We start from the raw sequence: 22,574 nt of genomic DNA on the forward strand, positions 1-22,574 counted from the left end.
TTAATTAATTTTACTATTATTGTGGGGAAAAGAAGTAAAGAGAGCAAGACAGAGAGTCGAATTTACGATGTTCTTTCGTAGAAAATATATCAACAAAACAAATACAGTTAACTCTCAATTTATAAAAAAAGATTTATTACTTTTTAGGAAATATTTCAATGAAAATAATAGTTCATTTATGAGTGAACAAAAGGGGGAAATTAGTTGAGATTAAGGAAGTTTGAGTTGATAATTCAAGAGCCGTGATTAGTTCACGGGTCTGTAAATCATAAGGAAAACTTCCTCACTCAACTATATAAAATAATTTTCACTGAAAGTTTTTGAGTAGAGTTATTTAATCACACTGGAAGGTTCATTAAAAAAAATGTTAGAAGTTTTAAAATAATTATTTACATAAAATTAATTTAAAATGAGCATGCTATAATAAAAGGGGGAATATAAAAGTTAGTTACTGTGTCTGTGTGTTCGCCCACATTGTTTTATCAGCCGACTCGCCTGCTACGTTCACAGTGTTGTCGCGTTAGTTTTGAGCTGCAGACAGTAGTGATATATATATCTTCCAACACTATCTCTGAATTTTGTTAACTGCGCTTTTTTTGGAAAATACAGAGGTTTTTAAAGATTTTCACCGGCTCCCAGACACATAATTTCCGACAGCCCGGAAAACTCTCTGATTGGTCAAAAAAAAATCAAAACATTGAACCTCCAGAGCAATTCAGTAAAAAGAAAAAGGGCGCCTCTAGCCGCTTGCGCAGAAAACGTCTCGGGGCACTTGAATTTCCGGCAGCGAAAGAGTGAACATCGTAGCTCACCATATGTTCCGTTTACTACATTTTTAGGTAAAATTACATGATAATTGCAAAACGCCCTCCCCTCCCCTCCCCATGTTAAGAATGGGTTTCTAAATAATAACATTATTATTTCAACACACTATCTTCTCTGCAAAAGTACTAAAAATAAGGTACTTATATGTTTAATGAAGACATTAAACAAATGAAAATATTGTAACACATACATACATTTGAGTCGATTTGCAACCAGATATTTTAAGTTGATCATTACTAGATTTTTTAAGTTGATCATTACTGTTTTATTTAAAACTTTTATTGAAAAAATCAGGTAACTTTTTTATGTAATAGAGCTGACATCAATTCAATGTAGCTGCCTTCAGCATTAATGACTGCCTTGATATTTTTTCGTCGATCATTGCTAGAGGCCAATAATAAATTTCCATCTAAATACACTTCAATATTTGTAACTCTTTAACCGTTCACATCCGCAAAACAACTGCAAGAAACTTCCACTCTATGTTGGCATAATATTGTTTAGTCGCTAGCGAAGATTTCAATGCAACCGTTGTATATTTTTGTTGTAAGGACTTCCCTGTACAAGATATCAACTCTTCCAAACCGTATAAATTAACTGTGATTTGTCACTCTGTGACGAATCAACATACTTTCGTAGTCCACCATCTTGGTAGTACTTACTTTTGTTTCAATATGCAGTGTCGAAGGATAAGTGTCGCCCTAAAGAAAACAACACTAAAGCTTTATTGTAAAACTTTTATTGAAGAAATCACTTCAGGTAACTTTATTATGTAGTAAAGCTGTCATCTATTCAATGTAGCCGCCTTCAGCTTCAATCACTGCCTCGATATGGGTCCAGAACTGGGGGCATTTCTTTTCCATATGCACCGGTGGGAGCTCAACTAATACTCGGTAATGTTTTGGGAGGTTATGTTGGTGATGTTCTTGACATTTGACTAAAAGAAATAGTCCATCGGGTTTCAGATCTTGGAGGAGGGGAGTCAGTGAGAGAAAGGTACAAAGTCGTAGCAATCAATCTGAAGGCAAGCCTAGGTCTTTTGGGATTTGCAGGGTGGTGCCGAGTCCTGCTACCACACCCAGTGTCTAGCAGCAACCATGTAATTGCACCAGGGGATCACCACAGTTTTCAGTACTTTCAGGTACACTTTGGTGTTGACTTTCAGGTCAACTTTGATGACGTGACGTGGCATGATGTGGCCCTCACCTGAAACCACAAAAAAGACCACAATCGTTGGTCATTTGATGCATTGAGCTGAACCTACTAGCATCATTTTGAGAGTGCTAGAATTGGTCCTATTTCATAACTTGAATCTGTAGAGTGCATGAGTTGTACAGAGGTGCACCCCCGATCTCACTTGTTGAACATTGTGTCACTTTCAAACATGATAGAAGGCTTCTATCACTCTTAGGATTTGTACACAACTGGTCAATTAGTAGATGGTCTGCATTAAAAGAATGATAACCGGTTTTAATCAAATGGAACTGGAATCATGTTGTGTTAAGTTTTGAGACATTATGTTGAACAAAGATGGCGGCGTAGTTCAGATCAGTAACCAAGATGGCGATCAAGAATCAAATGCGATCCGTCGCATAGTTAACCTCTTAAGTTCTGAGATATTATGTTGAACAAAGATGGCAGCATAGTTCAGATCAGTAACCAAGATGACGGCGAAGAATTAAATGTGGTCCGTAACGTAGCAAATGGCAAACTGATTGAATCCAAAATTCGACAGTTTTTATAATAATTTTGCGACGTTTTGATTGGTTGTTTAGCACAGCCGTTGGTTATAAAAATGATTGGCGAATTCATTCGTCTCATACCCCCATCAAAAACATTTTACATGTTGTCTTTTCTATGTGTAGAGATGAACGTGAGACTAACCTTAACTCTGGACATAAGAGGGGTTGTTTGTGCAGGGCAGAACTTGATCTGAAGGAAGAAACACCACCATTACGCTGAGTCAGTCTTATCGGAAACGTGATCTTGTAGCGGCAAGAATTGGCGAGATGTGAGCTTGGCTGTATGCAAATTGTTTGTTGTTCGCTGACATAATACTGATGGCTGGAGACCACTTGTCACATGGTGTGTAGTGCAATACAAGGTGGTGTTATTGCTTGTGAAGATCAGTGGAGTTTGGAGGCGATTGTTTCTGTGATGATTTGTGAGGCGTGGCTCAACCTTGGTATTTGACTATATGGAAAATGTGGGAGTGCATTATCTGCATAAAAAGCATTGAACACGTGATTCCTCTGCATCTGTCCGGCGAGGATTTTGCAGTGTATCCACAGCTCAATGCTCAGGAAAAACAGGACTATAAGAGAATAAAGGCAGTACTATACAAGCATCGCCTTGTTCTCCCTTAATAACTTTGGTAGACCGGGCCAGGACCATGAAAAGAGAACTTGTAGTTGCCACTGCAAAGTCCATACTGAGCGATGATAAACATCTCAGGGATCCAGCCCACGTTGTGGTGTCGTGTGTTACAGGTGCGATGGCCAGGGCCACATTGCAAGGTACTGCTGGCGGTGACTGACAGCTCTTCGCTGCTACAAGTGTAATGAGACTCGTCATATGGCTCAGGATTGTGCGGGAAGTGAGATCAGGGACAAGGTTAAAGTGTCAACCTCTTCCCTAAACAGAAATTAGATGAGGCTCTTCCGATCATTAAGGTCTATATTAAGGAGACATTGTGCTCAGCACTGTTTGATTCTGGGTTCTCGCGCACCATAGTGTGCACAGACCTCTGCCGCACTTGGACGAAGACTATCAGTGGAGAAACGCAAACATGTTGTGGGCTGGGTGCAGTGAACATTCGTTCAATAACTGGAAACTTGGCCAACGTCAAGGCACTGGTAGCACTCGAAAAACCGCTGAGCTTTGATCTGCTTCTGGGTCATGATGCTATCAGAGCCTTAGGTGGTGTTCACATAATGCAGACGGGGGCGGGGCTGTACAGTTTCAGGAGAGGGTCCCAGTGTGCAGCGCTGAGGATCGACCAACCAAACTTTAGTGTCAAATGTGATCAGTAGCAGAAAGCTTGAACCGCCTCATGGAAGTCGTTGGAAATCCAGGAACCAGCCGAACTGCAGAATGGAGTAGCTGACGACCATGTGCCTGACCAAATGAGGCCTGCACATAAATATGAACTCTGTGAATGGATCATGGTTGTCTGGTTGATTCCCTACCCCTATTAGAAATTTGGGCTAATCCTGTATTTGATGAAGACAGTATCACGTAAAGTCAGTTACTCTAGAATGGTTAAAGTCAATATAATGTCGAGGTCAGCTGATGGAGCAAGTAATATTTATTAACAGCCATGTTTGGTAAAAGCTAATCTGTAACAAGCGTCCTGTTGCCAGGCAAGAAATTGGTTTCTGATTAATTATAGTGTAGCAGCCGCTACAAATAGGCAGAAACCACTTCTCACAACTTCGAGAGCTCTCAATCACGGGACCGAGTATATAAAAGGCAAAATCACAAACCTTTCTTTCTCTTTCCGCCTGACTTCAGCTGGCAGCACACATTAGCTTGCGGCTTTCGACCGAGGCCGAAGAGAGTTGAAAACAAGTTTCTCTTCAAACTCCTACTTGATTCCATATGCTGTATCCAAACGAAACTTCTTGTTGTGTGTTTACATTAAATTTAAACTTGATAAGCACAAACAGGCGGGTAGTTGAAAAGAGGAGAAGGAGGGTGGGCAAAACAGACTGGTTTTCTTTTCAAGTCTGTGCATCCATACTTACCGACACGGAACATTTGTATAATTTTTGCCATTTTTTAATTAAATTATTTTTCTATGTTCCTGTTTTTCAATTTATTTATTTTTTACTTTATTTTCCAAGATTATATGAACATTATTTTACGTTGATGATTATACGTTCATACAACGTGCAACGTGCACTGGGTATATTAGAATCTTACATGTAAAGATTACATAAAAAATGTAAGCGTAGAAAAAAAATTAGAAATAATTTTTGCAATTATAATTTTTTGGGTGAAAATAATTCAATGATAATATTTGTAGTTCGAGAAATTAATTTTTCTTCGAGTTTTATCGATTTCGGTAATACGTACTTTAAGGGCTTTTTTCGTAATATTACTGTAAAAAATATTTTTTTTAATACATTATTACAAATTACGATGCTTTATTTATATGAAAAAAAGCAAAAATAAATTCTTGCGTTTTTTTATTTACTACTGAAACCCATAACTTTAGTAAAGGTATTTTTTTTTAAACAAAATAATACATTTTCACTAAGATTTAAATAAAAAATTATTATTAATTATATTCCGCGCTCATTATTTGATAAATACTTAAAAGTTTATTAAAATTAGTTAATTTCCTGATTTTTCGTGAATTTTTAAGTAAAGGGAGGGGTCAAAATATTTATGCATTTTGAGCATCGGCATGCATTTTGCCCGTACCTAATGTTCGCTTTTTCATTAAAGTTTAGATAAATTTTCATGTTTTTACAATTATTACAAAGTTCTTACAAATACAAAATTTAAATATAAATAAAGCAATTAATTGTGTATTTGTAATAACTGAAATAACTGTAAAAACATGAAAATATATAGAACCTTTAATGAAAAAGCGAACACGTTCTTTGACGGTGTAACAGTCTGTAACACTGATTATGAACCGTCAAGAGTTATCGAACCTACCCGGCCATAAGTGCAATAAAGCCCCCCCTCTTTCTCTCTCTCTCTCTCTCTCTCTCTCTCTCTCTCTCTCTCTCTCTCTCTCTATATATATATATATATATATATATATATATATATATATATATATATATATATATATATATATATATTATTTTACAAAACAAAAACTAAACATTATAGGTTCCAATAAATAAATACATAAATGAATAAATAATTATTTTAATTTTCTGCGAACTTGCTTTTCCGGTCACCATCCTAAAATATTGACTTCCACCGTGACCATTCGTCTCGTTTAAATTAACTCATCGTATAATTCTTTGTTAAAAATTGATTGCCAAACAAAATGTAAGTATTATTTAAAGTTTTTAGATGTTCTTTTGAATTGGGGGGGGGGGGGCGTCCAAACCAATAATACTGTGTTTGTTTTTTGTTTTTTTTAAATTAATTTTTTATTTAATTTTTTTACTACAGGGTGCGTATAAGGAATGGTTGTTAGGCTTTGATTGTATGTACATAAAGAATTTTAAAAATCTCCCCAGTCGAATGTTTTTTTTTTAGTTTAATTTTTATTATTATTATTATTATTATTATTATTATTATTATTATTTGCGAGTTCCTTGTACAGTATTTTCATATTGTAAACGTCGCAAGTACATTGTTTGGTAATTACGTACTATAACATAATCTATTAAATAGATAACAAAAAAATAAGTGCTAATGCAGAGAGTGATCCGCGCTATTTTTTAAATCATATATTTTTTTTTTACACAGGCATCACCACATTATCAAGGCCAAGAGGCCACTCAAGGATAAAGGTTAAAGGGTGTACAGTAGAAATTGGAAAATATAGTAATCATTAGTAATGAAAATTTGTTAACTTATATGGAACGGCTCATTAAGAACTTGTTTACGTTAGACTTGAAGACAACCATATTGTAGTCAGCTGGAAAGCAGGAAAACGGAAGACAATTCCACAGGCGTGCAGTTCTAAAGAAAGAAGCTTTGTTTATGGAATCTACGTTTAGGTTTAGGCACAGATAAAGAGTGGGGGGAATTATTGATAGTGTTTTCAGCTAGACGGGTGTTGCTTGTGAAAGTTTGGCGAGGGGAGACCATAGACTGAAGCTCAGTCGAACACTTTCCATGAAAATAACAATACATCAGAAACAAGCTTGCAACATCTCTTCTGTGAGATAGAGGTTGCAGGGAAGAGAAAAGGGCATCTCCTACGAGACTACGAAGTCTATTTTGAACTCTATCAAGGCAGGACAAGTTCTTTCTAGCTGTTCCTGCCCAGATGTGGCAACAGTATTCCATCCTTGGACGTACCTGGCTCTTATATAGATAGAGAATTGCATCAGCAGTGAAATATCTACTGGATCGATAGAAAGATTCCACCATTTTTCCAGCGGCCCTGGCAACAGATTTGATGTACGTATTCCATTTAAGATCAGGAGTAATGGTCAAGCCCAGATGCCTGTCAAAACTTGAGGCCATCTGAAGACGAGAGCCATTCATTTCAATTGATGCCAGATGTGGATCAGAATGTTGATGATGTAAAGAGAGAAGCTTGGTTTTAGATGCATTAAAAGTAACCAGCCACTCCTTTCCCCATTGTACCACGTGCTCAAGATCAGAGGAGAGAGAACTTAGTCATTTACTGTCTTAGATGTATTACCATAAATGGTAGTGTCATCAGCATAAATATCTACAAATGATGTAAGGATGTGATTTGGAAGATCATCAATGTAGATCAGGAAAAGAGTTGGGCCCAGGATGTCCCTCATACACCGGCATTAATACTGTGAGCTTCTGATTTTTGCCCCTCAACTACTACTCTTATGAACCTATCAGAAAGAAATGATTTAATAATTGAGAAAACATTTCCAGCTATACCATAGCTAAAGATCTTGTGAAGTAAACCTTTATACCATACCCTATCAAAGGCCTTAGATATGTCAAGAGCAATTGCCCTAGAAAGGTTGCTTCCGTCGAGAGATTTGCATGTTTAATTAAAGTTTTCTGATATGTATTTTTTATTCAATTGTAAGGTTAAAGTACAGAATAGGTACAAATCCACCTCCCCTCTCCATGTTAAGAATGGCTTTTTAAATAATAAGGTTATTATTTCAGCACAGTTCACTCTCTGCATGAGTACCCTCCCCCCAAAAAAAACGGGAAAAAGTGTAGTTTTTAGCCATAAATTATTTGACAAAAAAAATTATAAAAACTATTTTTATATAAAACATTATTAGACACAAAAGATGAAATAAAACCAGAAAAAATTTTATTTTTATTATTTTTTCATCATTTTTTTAGACTAAATGTACGACATTCAAAAATTTGGCCTTTCTAAGTTTTGACAGATTAGCTTTGTTAAGGCCAAATTTGGCCTTTTTACGCTCTTTCATTACAAAAAAATATGACAGCCAAAAAGATCGTCCCATTAAAGAGCGCAAAAACGGCCAAATTTGACCTTAAAAAGACCAATCTGTTAAATCTTAGAAAGGCCAAAATTTTAAACCAATATGGCGACGTTGAATAGTGGACATTTAGTATTATAAAAATGATGTAAAAATTATAAAAATGCAATTAAATAAAAAATTAAATGATACAAATGATACAAACATTCAGGATAGGAATGTATGAATGCACGTCTAGGAAAAAATAAAGAAACCGGGCAAGCTACCTCCTTTTAATATCATGACCTCATTTTGAAACAGCATTTCGATTGGCTGTAATTTTGGGCTTCTGTATAATCATGTTTACAAAACTTTATTAGCTGCAATTTTGTGAACCGCAGAATTACTTGCTTATTGGAGGTTAATTAAGCAATTTTTTTGTACAAACAAGGTGTTTTTTTTAATTTAATTCAATATCTTATGACTTTATATTACTAATTATCTTTCAAATAGATCCAGAAAACTAATATTAATCTTTTAAAGGATTTTTACAACAAATTTATTTAACTTCCAAATTTTAGCTTAATTGGTTAGCTCACCATGAAAACAGTTTTCATAACTTTTTTTTTTTTTTTCACGTGTACAAATATATTTTCCTTTTGGAAATAAATAGTCTTTCAAATACAACAAAAAAGTAGTCAGAAACCTACAAAAAATTATGACAAATCGGCTTTCAAAACTAGGTCCGCCTATCTTTACTCGTCTTAACAATATGAAAGACGTTGTTCTACAGTTCATTGCTAAAATCCACTTAAAACAAAAACTATATGTTCTGATATGGTTTTCATAAAAATAAAACATAGGCGATGTTAGCAATTAATTTATTTAAAAAAGTATTTCCTATAAATTTCACAAAAGACACTAAAGTCGTGTAAATATGAAGACGTTTTATAATTCATTGATAAGATACACTCCAAACGTTAATGGCTTCTTTTATATGTTCTTATAGTCTTGAGGGGCAGATAACTCAGTGGTACCTCCTGTACGATGGGCAGATAACTCCTGGGCACTTTTTGATGGAAATATTCTTAACAAGACTTTTTAGGGTAATGTGCATAAATGACTTTATGCAAATTAATCACTCTTACTTGAGGAGAGGCTATATATATATATATATATATATATATATATATATATATATATATATATATATATATAATATTCATTTATGTATTTATTTTACAAAACAAAAACTAAAAATAACATTATAGGTTCCAATAAATAAATACATAAATGAATGAATAAATAAATAATTATTTTAATTTTCTGCGAACTTGCTTTTCCGGTCACCATCCTAAAATATTGACTTCCACCGTCTCGTTTAAATTAACTCATCTACTTGAGGAGAAGCTATATATATAAAAACACTAAGAAAGAATGTTGAACGATAAGAGTTCTGAAAGAATGTAATTGCCTTCATTCAAAAATAGGAAGGTTGTTCTTCTACAATAGATTTTTTTTTCTATGAAAAAAATGTTAGAAATAACTAACTCAAGAATATTTCTAACATATTTTCCAAAACCGTTCAACAACGAGAAAAGAGTAAAGGCACAACTTATTTTACAGCAAAAGAATTGAAACAAAACAAACAAAAAATATGGCATTGATAATTTGGTTTCGACTGCTATATAGCGAGAAACTACAAAAAGAAACCAGCCTCCCCCCCCTTCAAAAAAAAATTTAAAAACAGCTTAAAAAATCCAATAATAGACATTTTGATAAAATGAAAAAAAAAAAAAAAAAAAAAAACACAGCAAATCAATTCTCTCCTTTTTCCTGAATTCCAACCAATTTTAGACCAGACCTTTTGGTGATTGCTTCCCAAGTAACTGCAATATGAATGGAAAAAAAACCTGCAGATTGTTTTGAGCTGATTGTTCCTCCTGAATTAAGGAAGACTTTAACTTTGGAATTCTTAAAGAGCTTTTGGGAGAAAAAGAGGCCAAGGAAATGACTACTGGCTAAATACGAAACAAATTACTCTCTTTAAAGTGTAATAGAACATGTAAGAACACTTGAAAATCTTTAACAAGAAACCTTTATTAAAGATTTCAAATTCCTTTCACTTTAGGCTAGCATTACTGCACTTTAAAAGGTTATGGAAAAAAGCTACATTCCAATCATTTAATTCAGAAATTTACATTTTTATAAAATAACACATTTTACACTTTACCATTATTATATTTTTTTTGGTATAAATTCTACAAAATTGTATGAAAAGTGTATGAAAACATTCAACAATCAAACTTAATTATGAGTTCTACCTCCACTGCCTTTGATGACTTAAAAATTTTTTGTGGCATGCAAGAAATAAGCGTTTCGATTAAGGTGCAGAAGATCCTGCTCCAACTTCTGGAGATGGCTTCACAAAGTTCATTTTTTGTTGAATGTGTTTGCTGTTTCGATAAACATCTCTTATCATCCATTACCAAACATTTTCAAATGGGCTCACGTCGACTGAGCATGCAGGATGCTCCAAAGGATGAAACACGTTTTTTGCAGAGAGGTTAAGATCCATAGTGCAGTGTGGATTACAATATTATCCTGTTGGAATAACCATCCATTCCCACACAAACGATGAGCCTTCGTCATAAACAATGCATTTTATAGCATGCTAATCAGCCACTGTCTGACGATCCAGCACCACCTGGATCTCCATCGTCCCTCTGTAAGAAAAGGCACCTCATACCATTAGGGACTTCCAAAATTATGACATGTTCAGAAAATTTCAGAAGGAATGTTTCATACCAATATTGGTGCAAGCCTCAGGACCATCTAAGTTGAATCTTTTCTCATTAGAAAACTGGACTTTCTTCTACTTCTTAATGTTCTATGTTCGGTATTCACGACAAACCTTACAATATTCACTTTGTGATATGGAAACAGGCAAGAAATTTATATGGCTTTTTATTTACCATGCCTTTTTGTCGTGTCATTTTATAGTTAGTGGACTGCAAGCAGCATCTGAAACTTCCTTAAGTTAAAAGAAATTCCCCTGTCTTTCATAACAACCCGTTTTATTCCTCCACTGCATGCAGGAGAAATCTATAGGACCTACAAGTAGATTTTGCTTTTCATAACTCTCACTGTTCCTTAGAAAGTTGCAAATCACAGTTATATTGTGATCGCTCACTGTGACAAACCTTGCTTATGGACATCTAGAATTTGAGCTCAGCTTCAGTAAGTTTGCTTGCTTTATGCATGATCACACATTTACGCAGTGATTGCTAATCTGTAACTGAACAAAAAAAATAATACCGCTGGTCTTATAATTTGGATTGAGTGTAAAATGACTTATTTTATAAAAATGTAAATTTCTTAATTAATTGGTTGGAATGTAACTTTTTTCGGTTTTAGTATTGATAATTTTAAATTGGAAGAGTTTAAAATCTATTTTAAAAAAAGTTTTATTTTTAAAGATTTTTAGTGTTCTTAAATATTTGGTCGGGATTGTAGATTAACATTGTTAGAATTCTAAGTCTATTCTCTTTTCATCCAAGAAATAATTTTAAAAATGCTAAATATATGGAAATAAATTCTCTTTTCATTCAATAATTTTAAAAATGCTAAATATATGGAAATAAATTCTCTTTCAATCGAAGAAATAATTTTTAAAATGCTAAAAATATAGAAATAAATTCTATTTTCATCCAAGAAATAATTTTAAAAATGCTATAAATATGGAAATAAATTCTCTTTTCATCCAAGAAATAATTTTAAAAATGCTAAAAATATAGAAATAAATTCTATTTTCATCCAAGAAATAATTTTAAAAATGCTATAAATATGGAAATAAATTCTCTTTTCATCCAAGAAATAATTTTAAAAATGCTAAAAATATGGAAATAAATTCTCTTTTCATCCAAGAAATAATTTTAAAAATGCTAAATATATGGAAATAAATTCACTTTCCACCCAAGAAATAATTTTAAAAATGCTAAATATATGGAAATAAATTCTCTTTCCATCCAAGAAATAATTTTTAAAATGCTAAAAATATGAAAATAACTTCTCTTTCCATCCAAGAAATAATTTTAAAAATGCTAAAAATATGGAAATAAATTCTCTTTCCATCCAAGAAATAATTTTACAAATGCTAAAAATATGGAAATAAATTCTCTTTCCACCCAAGAAATAATTTTAAAGTGCTAAAAGTATGGAAATAAATTCTCTTTCCATCTAAGAAATATTTTAAAAAATGCTAAAAATATGGAAATAAATTCTCTTTTCATCCAAGAAATAATTTTAAAAATGCTAAATATATGGAAATAAATTCTCTTTTCATTCAATAATTTTAAAAATGCTAAATATATGGAAATAAATTCTATCTTCATCCAAGAAATAATTTTAAAAATGCTATAAATATGGAAATAAATTCTCTTTTCATCCAAGAAATAATTTTAAAAATGCTAAAAATATAGAAATAAATTCTCTTTTCATCCAAGAAATAATTTTAAAAATGCTATAAATATGGAAATAAATTCTCTTTTCATCCAAGAAATAATTTTAAAAATGCTAAAAATATGGAAATAAATTCTCTTTTCATCCAAGAAATAATTTTAAAAATGCTAAATATATGGAAATAAATTCACTTTCCACCCAAGAAATAATTTTAAAAATGCTAAATATATGGAAATAAATTCTCTTTTCATCCAAGAAATAATTTTTAAAATGCTAAAAATATGAAAATAACTTCTCTTTCCATCCAAGAAATAATTTTAAAAATGCTATAAATATGGAAATAAATTCTCTTTCCATCCAAGAAATAATTTTATAAATGCTAAAAATATGGAAATAAATTCTCTTTCCACCCAAGAAATAATTTTAAAAATGCTAAAAGTATGGAAATAAATTCTCTTTCCATCTAAGAAATATTTAAAAAAATGCTAAAAATATTGAAATAAATTCTCTTTTAATCCAGGAAATAATTTTAAAAATGCTAAATATATGGAAATAAATTCTCTTTTCATTCAATAATTTTAAAAATGCTAAATATATGGAAATAAATTCTCTTTCAATCGAAGAAATAATTTTTAAAATGCTAAAAATATAGAAATAAATTCTATTTTCACCCAAGAAATAATTTTAAAAATGCTATAAATATGGAAATAAATTCTCTTTTCATCCAAGAAATAATTTTAAAAATGCTAAAAATATAGAAATAAATTCTCTTTCAATCCAAGAAATAATTTTTAAAATGCTAAAAATATAGAAATAAATTCTATTTTCACCCAAGAAATAATTTTAAAAATGCTATAAATATGGAAATAAATTCTATTTTCATCCAAGAAATAATTTTAAAAATGCTATAAATATGGAAATAAATTCTCTTTTCATCCAAGAAATAATTTAAAAAATGCTAAAAATATAGAAATAAATTCTATTTTCATCCAAGAAATAATTTTACAAATGCTAAAAATATGGAAATAACTTCTCTTTCCACCCAAGAAATAATTTTAAAAATGCTAAATATATGGAAGTAAATTCTCTTTTCATCCAAGAAATAATTTTAAAAATGCTAAATATATGGAAATAAATTCACTTTCCATCCAAGAAATAATTTTAAAAATGCTAAAAATATGAAAATAACTTCTCTTTCCATCCAAGAAATAATTTTAAAAATGCTAAATATATGGAAATAAATTCTCTTTTCATCCAAGAAATAATTTTAAAAATGCTAGTAATATGGAAATAAATTCTCTTTCTAACCAAGAAATAATTTTAAAAATGCTAAAAATATGGAAATAAATTCTCTTTCCACCCAAGAAATAATTTTAAAAGTGCTAAAAGTATGGAAATAAATTCTCTTTCCATCTAAGAAATATTTTTAAAAATGCTAAAAATATGGAAATAAATTCTCTTTTAATCCAAGAAATAATTTTAAAAATGCTAAATATATGGAAATAAATTCTCTTTTCATCCAAGAAATAATTTTAAAAATGCAAAAATATGGAAATAAATTCTCTTTCCATCCAAGAAATAATTTTAAAAATGCTAAATATATGGAAATAAATTCTCTTTTCATTCAAGAAATAATTTTTAAAATGCTAAATATAATGGAAATAATGGGCAATTCAAATAATTTTAATAAGAAATTAAATCAATAAAATAAAAATATTATGACTTAAGTTTCCTAAATATTTTATTAATTACACAAAAAATAATACTCATCAAAATTATTTTAAAATTTTATTTAAATGCTATTCTTGTTTTTAGCTTGGAAATGCTGAAGCAATGTTTTAGCAACGTAGATATTTCCATTTTTCTATGAGAATTTGGTTTCATACTTTTTACTTACATTTCCAATTAACGTTATTTTTGTAATAAGGAAAAAAGTCTTATATCTCCTGACAGTAAACTTTTGAATGTCTTCATTATTCAATCAAAATGTTTTTATTTTTTTTTATTAAGGTAAAAATATTTTTCCAAGAATCCGTCTGTTTGATCAAGTTGAATATATTATGACTTATGTAACGTGAAAATATTTTTCAAAAAATAATTGTATTTAGTAAAGTTCAATATATAAATAATGACATATTTTGAATTGTACAAAGATGATTTTGATTTGATTATGATTTATGGCATATCTACCATTTGTTGGTTGGTTGGTTGTTTCTGTTTTATGGGCTATTTAATGCCAAATCCAAAGATTTTGAAGAAAAATTTTTTTAATTGAATATATTTGTTTTTATGTCGGTTTCTATTTAACCCATATTTGGGACCCTAACAGGTACTACCACTCCGGGTCAGAGTGGACCTGGGAGCAATGGTAATTAAAGGGTGGCTCCACACTCCCCAAAGCCCACAAGCTGGGGCCTCACCACTGGATATAGTTTAAGGTCATATCCAGGCCCCCCCCCATTGAGGGACTTTTACCCTCTGCAGGGGGACAGTCAGCATATTCTAATACCCCACCGACAGGGCCGGTTATATTTTATATATCCCCCAGTCATATAAAATGGGAAAAATGAATTGCATTGTGAAAGGAAAAATGAATTGCTTTGAGGAAGGAACGAACAACGCGCTTATTGAAATAAACGAACTAGAATTTATTTCATGAAGAAACAAGTGAAAGAAAAGGGTGTTTAGTGATTTTTATTTCTTAGAATCTTCAAACATTACATTATTGCACCAAAAGCATTGGAAAAGAAATACATAATTTATTGCATGCATTGAAAAATATTGCAAACAAAACGGAATTATTATGTTCTATAAAGATAATCAATGAAGTATTGATGCTTATTAAAAAATTATTTGGAAACATTTCTTTCTTTTGTAAATTATGATACTGTGTAAATTATAAAAAAATTATATAAACAAAATTGTTATATTTTTGAACTCATTAATGCAGGTTTTGAGAATATTTAATGAAAATAATCTATGAAAATGCATTTTTAATAGATATTAAACAAATATCATCATTATATTTTGAATTTAATCATTAAAATGTCCAAAATAACTACAAGTCTTCCTCTAGCTTGAAATATGGAAGAATATATCTAATTAATTTATTTAAAAAGTAACCATGCCTTAGCTTTAACATAAAAGTATTGTTTTTGCAAAGTACGTTTATATTATAAGCATTATTTCTTGAAATTTTTTTTTAATTTCTTAAGTATCTACAAATTAACATATAGAATTGTTGTTGTGGAAAAAGCGCTTACATTATAATCAGTATTTCTTCAAGTTTATTTTATTTTAATTTTTCAGAATATCCAGGAATTAATGCAATGAAATTCCATAATGTTAAAGCCGAAAAACCCGTGAAATCATATACTTGTGAACTATATGAGTTTTTGCTTTCATTAAATCCAATTTTATGATAATACATTGACAAAAAAAAATTTGCAGACAACTATATATATATATATCATCTACATTTATAATTATTCTAATGCACTCATGGGTCCTTAAAACTAGAAACGAAAGATACTGCTAATGATGAAAATTGAAATGAGACCTTTATTATAGACTGAAAATATAATCCATTTGGTAGAATTATCGATTAAAATACATAGAAAATGGGCGATATTAAACCGAATTATAAGAATCTATATATACATGGCCTTTCATGTAAGAATCAAATATGAACCCATGTGATGTATAAACATTTCCGGAATCTATCATATATGCTCTGTTATCATCAGTCTGTATTTATGTGAAGTCCATGATTCTCATAGCGAGTTGGCATACAGACACGGACACAATTCACAGATATTAATATATATAAACATATAAAACCTCTATAGATTGAAACATGAGGAATATATAAATTATGATCAGCTAAATTTTACATCCATAAAAAACGAACAGAAAATATAAATGTTTCATAATTCTGTCTAACCATTCCACAAAAGTAAGAAGAAAAATGTAGACAAACAAATTGTACTAAAAAATATGAAATATTTCGACTGTTAAAATTAACTCAAAGTCGCATAACAGAGAGAGACCATACTTTTGTTATTACACAGAAAAAAATATGTTAAGACATCTACAAACACATACTGGAGAGAAATCAAATTCTTGTCAAGTATGTGGCTCTTCCTTTACAACGAAACAAGGCTTGGTCATTCATATGCGGACGCATACTGGAGAGAAACCATATTCTTGTGAAGTATGTAGCTCTTCTTTTACGCTAAAACAAAATATGGTGCGACATATGCGAACACATACTGGAGAAAAACCATATACTTGTGAAATATGTTGCACTTCATTTACAGAGAAACATCATATGTTGAATCATATGCGAACACATACTGGCGAGAAACCATATTCTTGTGAAATATGTGGCTTTTCTTTTACACAGAAATCTGATACAGTTAAACATATGCGTATACATACAGGAGAAAAACCATATACTTGTGAAGTATGTGGCTCTTCTTTTACGCAAAAAAACAGTATGTTTAAACATATGCAAATGCATACTGAAAGAAAACCATATTCTTGTGAAGTATGTGGCTCTTCTTTTATACAAAAATACGATATGGTCAGACATATGCGAATACATACTGGAGAGAAACCATATTCTTGTGAAGTATGTGACTCTTCTTTTACAAAAAAATATGATATGGTTAAACATATGGAAATACACACTGGAGGGAAACCATATTCTTGTGAAGTATGTGGCTCGTCGTTTACAATGAAACACCATATGTCCCAACATATGCGAACTCATACTGGAGAAAAGCCATATTCTTGTGAAATATGTGGCTCTTCTTTTACACAGAAATCACAAATGTCACGACATATGAGAACACATACTGGAGAGAAACCATATTCTTGTGACATATGTGGCTCTTCTTTTACACGGAAACAAAACATGATCATGCATATGCGAAAACATATTGGACAGAAACCAGGAAATATTTGTTGATGTGGCAAAATCCAAACCCCAAAATAGTGCACTAACATAACGAGACCAGAGCCTGCAAAACAACCCACATCACAAAACTAGTCAAATATTTGGGACAAGATTGTCTTACAAATGAGACAGAGTCAGAAAACAAGTTTTTTTACAGAATAGCCTTCTAAGATAACGTCTGGATCACAAGTCTTTAGCGAAAATTGGTGGTCTCAGTAATAACTACAATATGACACAAGTCAGTGTGTAAATATCTCCACTGGACGATCTGTAAAAAGTTGAATGCAGCAGCAAGTATTGGAAACATACATAAAGAACAGTTGGAAATAAGTTATACAATGTCCAGTATGACTATGTAATTCCCACAGAAAATCGAACTATAAAACTTGATATATTGATATAGAACCAGGAGAAAACATGTTTTTTAGTATTCCTATAACAAGAACAGAGAGGGAAAAGATAACAAAATACCAAGGTCTTATGTATGACATGAAAAGAAACTGGAATTTTGGGAAGATATATATTATTTCAGTAATTATAAAAGCAACTGGACTCGTTAAAATGAATTTCCAAAAATTACTTTGCAATTATACCTGATAAACCAAATGCAAGAGATTCAAACAATTCTACTTAAAGGAGGTTAGACTCTTAAAAGGTCTCTCAGTTAGAATGTATAAAATATCGAGTGAATGTTTGGCATGTGGTAGGATGCCCCATTCCTGGCTTAAACTAAATAATAAGAAAAATAAAAAAGAGAAACTATATTCTTTAAAAGTCACGTGACTGGAATATATTGAACACTGGTGAGAAAATAAAAAGGAGAGAGACATGATATTCTTGTAAAATATGTGACTCCTTTACAAAGAAACATGATATGTTAAAACATATGCGGATGCAACTTGCATGCCTACTAGATACTGATGTTTCTCTGTACAAGGGTTTCTAAGGACAAAAGTAAATTCTGACTAAATATTCAAAACTACTTTGCAATTATACCTGATAAACCAAATGCAAGAGATGCAAACAATTCAACTTCCATGCCTCCATGAGTGTCTTATGTTTCTAAGGACTAAAAGTAAATTCTGACTAAATATTCAAAACTACTTTGTAATTATACCTGATAAACCAAATGCAAGAGATGCAAACAATTCAACTTCCATGCCTCCATGAGTATCTGATGTTTCTAAGGACAAAAGTAAATTCTGACTAAATATTCAAAACTACTTTGCAATTATACCTGATAAACCAAATGCAAGAGATGCAAACAATTCAACTTCCATGCCTCCATGAGTATCTGATGTTTCTAAGGACTAAAAGTAAATTCTGACTAAATATTCAAAACTACTTTGTAATTATACCTGATAAACCAAATGCAAGAGATGCAAACAATTCAACTTCCATGCCTCCATGAGTGTCTGATGTTTCTAAGGACTAAAAGTAAATTCTGACTAAATATTCAAAACTACTTTGTAATTATACCTGATAAACCAAATGCAAGAGATGCAAACAATTCAACTTCCATGCCTCCATGAGTGTCTGATGTTTCTAAGGACTAAAAGTAAATTCTGACTAAATATTCAAAACTACTTTGCAATTATACCTGATAAACCAAATGCAAGAGATGCAAACAATTCAACTTCCATGCCTCCATGAGTGTCTGATGTTTCTAAGGACTAAAAGTAAATTCTGACTAAATATTCAAAACTACTTTGCAATTATACCTGATAAACCAAATGCAAGAGATGCAAACAATTCAACTTCCATGCCTCCATGAGTGTCTGATGTTTCTAAGGACTAAAAGTAAATTCTGACTAAATATTCAAAACTACTTTGCAATTATACCTGATAAACCAAATGCAAGAGATGCAAACAATTCAACTTCCATGCCTCCATGAGTGTCTGATGTTTCTAAGGACTAAAAGTAAATTCTGACTAAATATTCAAAACTACTTTGTAATTATACCTGATAAACCAAATGCAAGAGATGCAAACAATTCAACTTCCATGCCTCCATGAGTATCTGATGTTTCTAAGGACAAAAGTAAATTCTGACTAAATATTCAAAACTACTTTGCAATTATACCTGATAAACCAAATGCAAGAGATGCAAACAATTCAACTTCCATGCCTCCATGAGTGTCTGATGTTTCTAAGGACAAAAGTAAATTCTGACTAAATATTCAAAACTACTTTGCAATTATACCTGATAAACCAAATGCAAGAGATGCAAACAATTCAACTTCCATGCCTCCATGAGTATCTGATGTTTCTAAGGACAAAAGTAAATTCTGACTAAATATTCAAAACTACTTTGTAATTATACCTGATAAACCAAATGCAAGAGATGCAAACAATTCAACTTCCATGCCTCCATGAGTATCTGATGTTTCTAAGGACAAAAGTAAATTCTGACTAAATATTCAAAACTACTTTGTAATTATACCTGATAAACCAAATGCAAGAGATGCAAACAATTCAACTTCCATGCCTCCATGAGTGTCTGATGTTTCTAAGGACAAAAGTAAATTCTGACTAAATATTCAAAACTACTTTGTAATTATACCTGATAAACCAAATGCAAGAGATGCAAACAATTCAACTTCCATGCCTCCATGAGTGTCTTATGTTTCTAAAGACTAAAAGTAAATTCTGACTAAATATTCAAAACTACTTTGTAATTATACCTGATAAACCAAATGCAAGAGATGCAAACAATTCAACTTCCATGCCTCCATGAGTGTCTGATGTTTCTAAGGACAAAAGTAAATTCTGACTAAATATTCAAAACTACTTTGTAATTATACCTGATAAACCAAATGCAAGAGATGCAAACAATTCAACTTCCATGCCTCCATGAGTGTCTGATGTTTCTAAGGACAAAAGTAAATTCTGACTAAATATTCAAAACTACTTTGTAATTATACCTGATAAACCAAATGCAAGAGATGCAAACAATTCAACTTCCATGCCTCCATGAGTGTCTGATGTTTCTAAGGACAAAAGTAAATTCTGACTAAATATTCAAAACTACTTTGTAATTATACCTGATAAACCAAATGCAAGAGATGCAAACAATTCAACTTCCATGCCTCCATGAGTGTCTGATGTTTCTAAGGACAAAAGTAAATTCTGACTAAATATTCAAAACTACTTTGCAATTATACCTGATAAACCAAATGCAAGAGATGCAAACAATTCAACTTCCATGCCTCCATGAGTGTCTGATGTTTCTAAAGACTAAAAGTAAATTCTGACTAAATATTCAAAACTACTTTGTAATTATACCTGATAAACCAAATGCAAGAGATGCAAACAATTCAACTTCCATGCCTCCATGAGTATCTGATGTTTCTAAGGACAAAAGTAAATTCTGACTAAATATTCAAAACTACTTTGTAATTATACCTGATAAACCAAATGCAAGAGATGCAAACAATTCAACTTCCATGCCTCCATGAGTGTCTGATGTTTCTAAGGACAAAAGTAAATTCTGACTAAATATTCAAAACTACTTTGTAATTATACCTGATAAACCAAATGCAAGAGATGCAAACAATTCAACTTCCATGCCTCCATGAGTGTCTGATGTTTCTAAGGACAAAAGTAAATTCTGACTAAATATTCAAAACTACTTTGTAATTATACCTGATAAACCAAATGCAAGAGATGCAAACAATTCAACTTCCATGCCTCCATGAGTGTCTGATGTTTCTAAGGACAAAAGTAAATTCTGACTAAATATTCAAAACTACTTTGCAATTATACCTGATAAACCAAATGCAAGAGATGCAAACAATTCAACTTCCATGCCTCCATGAGTGTCTGATGTTTCTAAGGACTAAAAGTAAATTCTGACTAAATATTCAAAACTACTTTGTAATTATACCTGATAAACCAAATGCAAGAGATGCAAACAATTCAACTTCCATGCCTCCATGAGTATCTGATGTTTCTAAGGACAAAAGTAAATTCTGACTAAATATTCAAAACTACTTTGCAATTATACCTGATAAACCAAATGCAAGAGATGCAAACAATTCAACTTCCATGCCTCCATGAGTGTCTGATGTTTCTAAGGACTAAAAGTAAATTCTGACTAAATATTCAAAACTACTTTGTAATTATACCTGATAAACCAAATGCAAGAGATGCAAACAATTCAACTTCCATGCCTCCATGAGTGTCTGATGTTTCTAAGGACTAAAAGTAAATTCTGACTAAATATTCAAAACTACTTTGTAATTATACCTGATAAACCAAATGCAAGAGATGCAAACAATTCAACTTCCATGCCTCCATGAGTATCTGATGTTTCTAAGGACAAAAGTAAATTCTGACTAAATATTCAAAACTACTTTGCAATTATACCTGATAAACCAAATGCAAGAGATGCAAACAATTCAACTTCCATGCCTCCATGAGTGTCTGATGTTTCTAAGGACTAAAAGTAAATTCTGACTAAATATTCAAAACTACTTTGCAATTATACCTGATAAACCAAATGCAAGAGATGCAAACAATTCAACTTCCATGCCTCCATGAGTGTCTGATGTTTCTAAGGACTAAAAGTAAATTCTGACTAAATATTCAAAACTACTTTGCAATTATACCTGATAAACCAAATGCAAGAGATGCAAACAATTCAACTTCCATGCCTCCATGAGTATCTGATGTTTCTAAGGACTAAAAGTAAATTCTGACTAAATATTCAAAACTACTTTGCAATTATACCTGATAAACCAAATGCAAGAGATGCAAACAATTCAACTTCCATGCCTCCATGAGTGTCTGATGTTTCTAAGGACTAAAAGTAAATTCTGACTAAATATTCAAAACTACTTTGTAATTATACCTGATAAACCAAATGCAAGAGATGCAAACAATTCAACTTCCATGCCTCCATGAGTGTCTGATGTTTCTAAGGACTAAAAGTAAATTCTGACTAAATATTCAAAACTACTTTGTAATTATACCTGATAAACCAAATGCAAGAGATGCAAACAATTCAACTTCCATGCCTCCATGAGTATCTGATGTTTCTAAGGACAAAAGTAAATTCTGACTAAATATTCAAAACTACTTTGCAATTATACCTGATAAACCAAATGCAAGAGATGCAAACAATTCAACTTCCATGCCTCCATGAGTGTCTGATGTTTCTAAGGACTAAAAGTAAATTCTGACTAAATATTCAAAACTACTTTGCAATTATACCTGATAAACCAAATGCAAGAGATGCAAACAATTCAACTTCCATG

The 22,574-nt window shown here is 31.5% G+C and overlaps 1 protein-coding gene across 1 annotated transcript in view; it reads left to right on the forward strand.

The window, feature by feature from the left end:
• Positions 1–5,743: 5,743 nt before the first annotated feature.
• The window catches only part of LOC145269399 (uncharacterized), a 51,236-nt gene continuing 34,405 nt past the window's right edge, over positions 5,744–22,574 (forward strand). Inside the window, exon 1 of the mRNA XM_080125086.1 lies at positions 5,744–5,838. The gene's annotated coding sequence lies outside the window, so the exon portion shown is untranslated. The remainder of the gene's footprint in view (positions 5,839–22,574) is intronic.

Source organism: Euprymna scolopes, chromosome 45 (assembly GCF_053919585.1).
Source record: "Euprymna scolopes isolate OS-2025 chromosome 45, ASM5391958v1, whole genome shotgun sequence".
Lineage (NCBI taxonomy): Eukaryota > Metazoa > Mollusca > Cephalopoda > Sepiida > Sepiolidae > Euprymna > Euprymna scolopes.